Raw genomic sequence first — 10,549 nt, forward strand, 5'->3', positions numbered from 1 at the left:
TTGTAAAACATTAACTTCGATGAAAAAAAAATGGGTGCATATATTTATGTTCATGTGTTAGTAGTTATATTTACTTGGCGTATAAAAAACTAACTTGGGTTTTGCATGTAAATAATGAATATAAAGAAAAAAACTAGAGTTATATTATAAATATAGTTGGTAAAGTATAAATTCAATACTAATTATTCAGTATTCACTATTAATATAAACATGTGTATAACATTAATTATTTAATTTAATAAAATAATTTAGATCTTTTAAAAATTAATAATAATTACTCAATAAATATACTTAATGTTTAATTTAATTTATCAATTTTAATTAGTTATTTAATAATGTAATAATTTATAATTATAAAAATTATACATAGAGAAACAAAACCTCACTTATATAAATACACTTGAAAAAGGTTATGAACCCAATTTCTATCACTAATATTCACAATAAAAAAATGTTTTTAATTGGACCTGTATTCAATTTCAATCACTAAAATAAATGATTTAAAGAACATGTATAGTTTTTATTTGTATGTAGCCTTTTTTGATCCTGTCAATTTTTGTTGCATGTTGTGTGCACAACGTAAAAAATCTGTTGTCATTATTTTTTTCTTCCAAATGTGCTTAAAGAAGTATAACTTCAAAAATTAATTAATTAATTATTTCATACAAGTTTTAGATGAAATAAAGTTTTAACATGTGAATTAAAGAATTTAAGTAAACTTGAATGTACCCACCAAAAGAAAACAAATATTGAGTCTCAGGAATTGCTATTGCCCCCGCTTCTACACCCCTCCCCTCCCCTCTTGGAATCATGCTTGGGGGAAAATGTGGGTACACACAGAAAACCCATCTGACCATGCCACCTGACCACTCAACCGCACACCACCATCTTGCTAATTAAGAAATAAATAGGTTAAATAATAAAAAAATAAAATGAATTTTAAAAACAGTAACATTATTCCATTGAGAAAAAATTCTATGGTAATAGTATCCAAGCGGCTGAAAGTCCACTGAGGTTGGGTGGGTTGAAATTTTCAGCACGGTATGAGTTACTAACTCAAAACAATTTTCAATCGTTTAATAATATTAGCTAGTGTAAGCAGCCAAGGGTTACTGACATACGTCCAGAGAGGATAACTGTTGTGGGGGGTGTGCCTTTCCTGCCGTCATGGCTGTAGCCCCATGCAAACCCCAAGATTAGAAATAAATTAGCTTTTTCAAGTGATTTACTTGAATCTACAGAGTTGGCTAACTAAACTCATTTCTAGGGTCAGATATCAGTTTTGAAACTTATCTGAGAGCCAGATGTTTTTGAAATTTATCCAAGGGCCAGATATTGTTTTTTATAAAATCACCCAAGGGCCTGACAATATGAATGAATATTAAATTTTAGCTGCAGGTGCTTACGCAAAATTTTAACTCCTTGGAAACCACATTGCCCGCTGTTTGCTTTCTATTTGTTGGTGGGAATGATAATTTTTTTTATGATGGAGGATATACCCCCCCCTGCGTACGTATTTGCTTGCTAAAATTTTTAATGTCGTGTTGTTCTGTTTAGTAACCAGTAAATACAATATGCAGTATGTGATGAAGAAAAGGGGAAAATAAAATTCTCTTAAAGATAATATTTACAAAAAAAAATTGAGAACTAAGTGCTGTGGAACACAAATGCATTACAAAAATACATATAACATTTTTTTGCAACTTATTTTTGTGAGAATATAATAGCTTCATAACAGTGTCTGCTGATAATAACTTTTACTTACATGGCCAGAAGCATTAACAGAATTTAATTTTGGGAAGGGGGGAATCACACGACGCACGTGATTGGTCGAACTATAGTCGACGGTCGTGGCTTCTGGCCCCGATTTACAAACGGGCCAACCGGGCATTTGCCCAGAGCTCCAGTTGTTGAGAGGCAGTAGATTTTGAGGTGCGAGAAAAATAAAATTGAGAGACGGGAAAAATAATTTTTTTTTAACGTATGGTAAGGAATTGGTTTTCAAAAATACCTGTCAAATCTTACAATTTAAAGCACAACAGGAATATGTGTAATATCCCAGCGCTTGTCGCAAGAGAAAAAAAAACATAACCTGTCGCAGGTTGATTGGCAGCCTGTGTGTTTTTTTTAAAAAAAAAAAACAACATATTATTTAGTTGCATAACGTGCTGTTCTAAAAACTGATAATGAATAAGTTTGAATTTTTTTAAAAATTGTGTGATGTTTGGGCAGGCCTGGGAAAGGAAGCGGGTGGCTAAAGACTACCCGCCCAGGGCGCTATCTGCCTGGAATTGGGGTCTGTTTCGGCTCCACCGGGTGATCTCGGTGCGGAGCGAACTAGACAGCTTCGTGAGGCGGTGACGTAGCTGCCGGCAGAGACTGTACTGATCGTCCACCGGTGATCTGGGTGAAGACGATGCATTCTACGGTGATTGCTACAGTGACTCTGCAGCTGGCGACGTGATCGAAGACTGTGCTGAAGCAGCTAAAGCAGGAAAGATCGAAGACTGTGGTGGTGTTCTGAGTTCAAAGCGATGGAAACGTCGTGATATATTAAATAAATCTGATCAAGCTTGTGATGATCACTGGCTCGATGATGAAAGTTACCCTGAGGTTGGTGTTAAAACGGAAGACACCAGAGTTCATAATATTTATTATAAACGTGCAAGGAAGATGGTGGCAGAAGAGATTGATTACACATCATGGAAAGATTCAAACGACGAGGAATAAAGTGACTGGTTTGAGAACGGAATGAATGGCTGGGGGACGAGAGAGAGAGAGAGAGAGAGAGAGAGAGAGGAAAAAAATCACTTGCTTTCAGTGCGATGTTCGCCACATCACTCGTTTGCGAAGAGAAATTTCCGGAAATCGAACCACACAGCGCCCAACTGCCGCGGCCCTCCTGGTTTCCTTGAACTCGTTCACGTTCTGCAAGGTCGGGCGAATTGGAATCGGTCAGGAGAAGTCAGGGATGTGTGTATATACATATAAGCTTACGTATGTACACACACACACATATATATTAGATATATATATATATATATATATATATATATATAACCTAGACAAATTCGTGGAAATTCCCCAGTGATATTAATTCCAAAAGAGAAATGATCGTGTTCCAGTCTGCCACCACCCAGACAGTGAAATCGTTCATATTTTTCGGATGGTTTCTAGGGCTCAGTCACGCACATCATTAAAATGGCGTGTGCAAGGTTCTGTTCGAAATCAAGAAGTGAGAGGAGAGAGAGAGAGAGAGAGAGAACTAGGCCAGCTGTGGGTGTGGTGGAGGCAGGATTTAATTTATATGTCGAAAGATCATTATGGACATTATATATATATATATATATATATATATATATATATAAAATCACACTCTATAACACTGAAAATATTAAAAACTATGTTTTTACCTCTCTATATTTTTTATCTATCTTTTTACCTGTCTCAGGTGTGACATAGGTATATTAAAAAAAAAAAAACGTTCGTTTTCGAATGCAACGCTGTGTCAAAATTTCAAAGCAATCTGTGGATAACTTTCGGAGATATATGATTTTGAACAAACGAACATTTTAATTGCTGGTTATATATATATGTGTGTGTGCGTGGCCAAGCCCTTTGGGCTGCGAGGCCCACGAGCGGAGCCGGGGGGGGGGGGGGGGGAGGCGCGCGTGAAATTAGCGTCGCCGTCGTTACGCAGGGTTGGGCCCCGGTCGGAAGGGAGCGGGTGGGGGGGTAGATCCGGCGAGGGAGACGGTTGTCCCTAGCAACCTCCCGCGCCGGCTTCACGGGGCCGGAGGGTTGGTGGGGAGGGGAGGGGTGAAGAGGGGCGGGTCCTGGGACACACTCCTCGTGCGAGGCGAGGCTGCCGGGATATCTCCCCCCCACCGCTCGACCAGGGAGTGTGTTGACACACGGCAAGGCCCGCGCGCACGGAACCGCGCTGGTCCGCGGGAGACAAGCTAGCGTCCGCCACCTCGCCTGCCTGGTCCAGGATTACCGCCAGCATGAAGACGTCGTCCTTCTCTCTGCGGGTGATGCGCAGGGTGAGTTGGCCGCCCGCCGAGGCCCGAAGGCACGATCATGTGTGGCGGGGGGATTAACATAACATATAATAAGGGATATCCGTAGCGTAACCTCCGTTTGGTCATTAAAAATTTGGTTGTCTGTAAAGTCGGTTTACGGTCAAGGCGTTATTTACATTCCACAGCGGTGAACTTCCGTGGAGACAAGTTAAAGAAACTGGTTCAGTGTTACCAAAAAGGACATTTGGAACTGAATGTTGATCATGTAAAAATTGTTAAGTTAATATGTAGTAAACTGAAACTGTCAATAAAAATTTTTAATCACGAGTTTATTAATTTTTTTTAATGACCAAACGGAGCTTACTTTACGAATAGCCTTAATAACAATAGGTAGTGTCCCGAGACTTTGCGGGGCCCTCATATTTTTGAAAAGGGCCCTTACTGCGCTGGCCGAGGGAGAAGGGATATTAAATAAACCCTCCAAGAGGAAATTAAAAAAAAAAAATAATAAAATCTTTAAAACAACTTCATTGAAGCCAATCTGAAACTTTAATCTCGAATATGGTTTTCTAATTTAGCTTAAGAAATTATTGATATTATTTTCATCAAAAATTGTACTCCGGTTGATTCTGTAAGTTCCAACGATCAGATTCCGTTAAAATCGCGTCATTATTAGCCAACACATATTTTTGGAAAGATTTTCTAAAGTGAAATCGTGAAAACTGTATTGAAATCGTAAGGGTATTGGCCAGCTCTTGAAATTGTATATTAACAACAATCTTTTTCTTCCTTTTCCCATTAATAACCACATTTTTTCCCCACAGAAAACTGGGCAAAAAAGGAGCATTAAAATGAAAGGTGACGGCTCTGGAGCCAATCATGATGAAAAGGGTCTATCTCGTTGCATTTACGTGTAAATTAATCTTAAACTGAAATGAATTAATCGTTCAACCCACATAAATTCTTTCATGAACCCCACAGTGTAACAGCTTTGTAGTTACTTTAAGTTACTGTAATTGTTTTCTCGAACTATTCAGATTTATTTGTGTTCCTCCTTTTTTTTCTTCCCATGACGTCACCGCCTCAGGAGCGGCGGAAGGTGTTTTGTCAGGTTTAGTTCAAACCCAAATTAACTCCAACTGATATCAGCACACCACAGGAAATTTTTTTTATCAACGTGTTTTACGATGACTTTCTCAAAAAAATATGTAATTAATCAACGTAATTTTTCAGTAAGCTGTACTCTCTCTGGGCATCAGCCTCTTTATGGCTTTCGCTCGCTGAAAGCCCCGCCTACCCGGGCACACATATGGTGCGCAGAGTTTCACAAGAAACCACGCGATTTGATATCCGATTGGTGTTTGTTTAGGAAAATCATTTAAAAATACACTGAGGGCGGATGAGTGGGTTTTCAGAATAATTTTCAGACATGAAACTCCCTGTTCAGGTTATTCAAAGCACTCAAGAGACTTGAATAGCACCTTTTCCTTCATTTCTCCTCCTTATAATGTTATGGTTTCAAGCTCAAATCATATAGTGGTACCATGCGATTGGTAGCTTTGTCTGTGTTTGGTGGTTGGCTTGGTTTATTTCAGGCGCATCTCTACTGTCAGCAAACCAATCACAGCCATCCAGTGCGGAAGCTAACGCGTCCTGAATGGCCCAGCCATATGGGGCAATGGCTTCTCTTGCAGACGGCCGACTATTACATTGGAACAATCACTAGCGCGTACATGCCTCATTGCAAATTGCTGTCTAATGAACGATCAGACTATTTCGTGAAAATTACGTGCCCCCTAGCGATAGGCTAAGATTCAACTACTTTCACCTTCGCGGCGTTGTGTTTGCTTCTTGCTTCTTTTATTGGTTCACATTTCCTCTGTAAGTCTCCCGGCCAATGAGAAAAATAAAAGTGGCGAATCAAGGGCAAACCAGTTGAGACGCCCAAAAGTCAGAGTAACTAATGAACTGGTGTATTTTCCCAAGCATGTGTAGGGCTGTTGTGCTGTGGAGTCTACCCTCGAGGTCATTCAACCCGCCAGATTTTCTAGTCCCTACAGATTTATTCTTCTCATGGAATACATTTATTATAAATATCGACCCCAGTCTTCAGCGTACGACATCACTGCCTTACCCATTGTTAAGGGCAGGCATTTTTCGCGGAAAAATCGGAACTCCTATTAGACTGCAACGAGGTATACCCGCACCAGCAGTTTCTTCCTTGTGATTGGCGGCCGTCTGCGAGAGAAGTCGTTGCTAGAATTGAAAAAAACATTGATAAACACTTTTTTAATTGATCAAAAATATTTTAAAAACATTATCCATATTTATACTATAAATTTATCTTAAATCATAAGCAAAAGTACGAATTCATAGAATCATAATAATCTAGGATACAATCGACTTAGTAAGTAAATGTGTTCAGCAGGGACGCAAATCTTGTAGAATTGTTCTTTTTTTGTGTGGGATTGGGGGGGAGGGGGCGGCAGGGTTGTGGAATATACGTGCCAAGTATTTTGCCCGTGGTGTAAACTGATAAAAACCCTCAGTGAGGAGTTTTTTTTTAAAATAAAAGGGGTTTAAACCCCCATGTCTCCCCTCCCCAGTATCTACGCCAATAAACAGTGAAATTGATTTTCTTATAGTAATTATTTAAAATTCATCAACTTCCCATGGGTAGGGACTGGAAGAAACTCTCGGGTTCTTTGACCTTCAGGATAGACTATACAGTCATATATACACCAAGGAAAATAACGCCAGTTCATTGGCCGCTGGCTCGTGAGTCGTCTCTACTGGTTTTCCTGTGATTCGATAATTCTTCGGTTATTGGTTTCTCATTGGCCTAGAGCGGTGGAAACGAACACTGGGCTAATAGGTAGAGACCTTCAAAATTCGCGGATTCATTCGGTGATAGGCTAGAATTCAAACACATATACCTCTTAGATAATTTTGCTATTTGCTTACTGTTCATCTGGACGAATCTCAACCAGTTATAAACCCTCAACCAAAGAAGGATCGAATCACAGACAAACCAGCTGAGACGACTTACAAGTCGGCAGCCAATGAACTTGCGTTATTTGCCCGAGTGTACAAGGGTATGTGCAGTTTATCCTGAAGGCCATCGAAACCGCGAATTTTGCAGGTCTCTACTAATAGGTAGGGACAGGAAAAATTCGCTGTTTCAATGGCCGTTAGGATAGACTGCACATTCCCCTGTACACACGGGAAAATAACGCAAGTTCATTGGCTGCCGACTTGTAAGTCGTCTCAGCTGGTTTGCCTGTGATTCGATCCTTCTTTGGTTGAGGGTTTATAACTGGTTGAGATTCGTACAGATGAACAGTAACCCAATAGCAAAGTTATCTAAGACGTATACATGTTTGAATTCTAGCCTATCGCCGAATGAATCCGCGAATTTTTCCGGTCCCTACCCGAGGGGCAGCCTACACCACTTGGGAAACCGGCCCTGTCCCCCCGTGTCCGGACGTCAAATGGTCCCGGACTGCTAGTTCCTGTCAATACGCTCGACCACGGGAACACGAGACGCGCGGCGCCGGGAAACGGAACGACCTCTCCGGACATTGTCGGCGCGGGTGCCGGCGGTCTGGGGTGAGGGGAGGGGTGGGGGAGCCTTGTTCCGTCGGGAGACTTGGAGGGGGGGGGGGAATTGCTTTCAAGTTATTGCTTCCTCGGGAACTCCTCCCGGAAAGGCGATGCGTGGACACAGGCGGATGGATATACGTCTTTGGGGCGCAGGGACAAAGATGGCGTCTGGTAATAAACGGATTAAAAAAGAAGTAAAAAGATTGAATTTTTTTCTTTTACGTTTCAAACAAATTAATTTGACTATTATATAAGTGCGTTTAACGTTGATTTTTATGTCCCAAGGACTCTGAAATAATCCTCGACATATATTTTCAACCTAATTTTTTTTTTTTAGATTTTTCAATAACAGAATGTAGGCAATGAAACCAAAATAATTACGGGGAAATCCAATTACCCATCATGGAACGTGAAGCCGAGATTTTAAATATTAACTTCTCCTCCTCCCTTTAACACTGTGTTATTGAGTTTAATATCATTGGTTTCGTTTAAGGACAGTTCATATGAACGCTTCACTATATGAGATTCCTATATGCTATAACTGTGTGAAAAGTAAGGTAAGTATAGTTATAGTAAACACTTTTGTTTGACAATAACCGAGGCATGGTCACTGTTTAGAATTTAATTGTATCTGTTGCCACAGCTGCGAAATCTATGCGAACTTCCTTATATGGCAAACATTAAAATTACAAATATTTGTTCAAAATGGAATTCTGAAATTAGCAAATCAAATATACAAATAAAAAATGGCGGGTGAGGCCGACCCTGGAATCACAATCGCGCGACGTCCGCGACGCAAAGCACTCGACGCGACAGCGAAATATCGCGTCTTTGTCGAACATGCAGTTTACATCCGAGATACAAACAAAAATAACAATGCAAAAATTTTCTTAAAATTACAAATAAAAAGTATTGTAGTTTGAAATTTTTGTCGTCTGTTCTGAAAAAAAAAAAAAAACAGTACATTTGGTAATCACACACGTGGATGTTAGATAAAATTACACAAACACCAAGAGTTAAATTAGTGTTCTGTTTATTTTTTGGTACACTGTACCTGGATGCACACACATACTTCATTGTTAAAGTACAAAAATATTTGTCAAAGGAAATTTACAACTACCAAGAAACTGCAAAAAGAACGACGCATTTTACAATGTGTACTGATAAAGCCCTATTTAATTTACATTATGTTATGAAAGTGGTATTCACATTACTTAAGAATTTACTAATCTGAACGATGGTCAAGAGGTTAAGACGGTAGACTAGCAACCAGAAGGTCGTGAGATCGATACTCCTCCAAATCATTCAGATTGTTATAAGCGTAAACTTTAACAATTACATGCGATAAAATTAAAAATCTCTCGAAAGTACGCATTGATCATTAACATCTATAATCTATAAACAATAAAATATTTTTGAAAGTAGTAGAAATTAACATTTTCAGTGTTCATGTAACTTTACACAACGATGCAGTAAAATTAACTGACAATTGTGGTAAAAATAAACCTGCTTGCATAAAAATGAATACAACACATAGTAAAAACACACATTTATCAGACCATAGAAGTTGGTCTTGTTTACTTTTTATAGCATTTTTACTTCAACACAAGAGTAAATAAAAGTGAAATAATTTTCTTAATGTAACAAGTTTTTAAAACGGTCTAAAGATTATAAAATAATATTTCCTAGCTCCATACAGATTCCTAACCCCATTTAAGATTGTCCTGAAAAATTGTCTTTCAGAATTTTCAATATCTATGAGAATATTTTTAAGATTTAAAACTAAAAAAAGGAGATTAGGGAGTGTAAGGAGTAGCGTCGTTGAGAAAACTCACACAACAGTTCATATTATTTGCAGTTGCAATAAAATTGTAAGTGACTTGGGTAAACTATTCATGTTACATTACACACGACCCAAGTTTTTTTTCGTGTTAAATCTTTCAAGTATTTTCATAGGTATTAAAAGTTCATAACCACAAATTTTCAGGATAATCTAATAGGGCTAGGAATATGCATGGGATTATAAATCTGTATGAGGCTAGGATAAACTATTTTATAACATTTAGTCTGTTTTAAAAACGTGGCATATTAAAAAAACATTATATTTTTGTGCTTTTTATTCTTGTGTTTGTGAAATTTTGCAATCGATTTTAAACATCTTGATTATATTATGAAATAGATATTTGTTATATTGAAGGTTTACTTCAGTTCTTTTTCACCTCAAAATATTTGAAATAAAAAAAAATAGCTGTACCTACTTTCCAATCTGTTTAATGATTGTTTTCCTGAATCATGAAATGCCAAAATCGGTACAAACAAATGGAATATCGGTACAGTTGGCACCGCCTGCGAGTTCTGCGTTATGCATCCCGCAACGCTGTACTATTCTGCTCGTAGCCTGACACCTCGAATCCGGGGGCGTGCAAAAAATAAAAGTACCGATCAGACGAAGGAAGTGAGTTAATAAAAACATGTAAAAATTACAACACACGTATGTGTAAAATTACACTCTTGTTGGCGGAAGCTCTGCTGCTACATACATACATACATTTTGTCTAAAATTACACAATTGTTTTTACAGTGAAATGATTATATATTAAATTTCCTGGCCATTCACAAGCACTACACACACGACACCCATCGATGTTTACATTTAAGAGAAAATTGTCTAATACAAATTTAATTTTTAATCAGAAAAAAATTCACTGCACGCGAACACATTTCTAAGGTTCCACAGACGAATTTGGTAAACGAAACCTTTGAAGATGTAGGATTAATAATACTACAAATGCATCACTCTAATCATCATTCAAAAACAAAATTCTTACGCTCCCTTGGACGAGATGTAAAATAATAATTTTAAAAAACTTTAAAATCGTGAAGGCTGTCGTGCCCGCCATATTTGTCATGCTTACGTCACA

The sequence above is a fragment of the Bacillus rossius genome, chromosome 7 (assembly GCF_032445375.1).
Source record: "Bacillus rossius redtenbacheri isolate Brsri chromosome 7, Brsri_v3, whole genome shotgun sequence".
In the NCBI taxonomy this organism is placed as follows: domain Eukaryota; kingdom Metazoa; phylum Arthropoda; class Insecta; order Phasmatodea; family Bacillidae; genus Bacillus; species Bacillus rossius.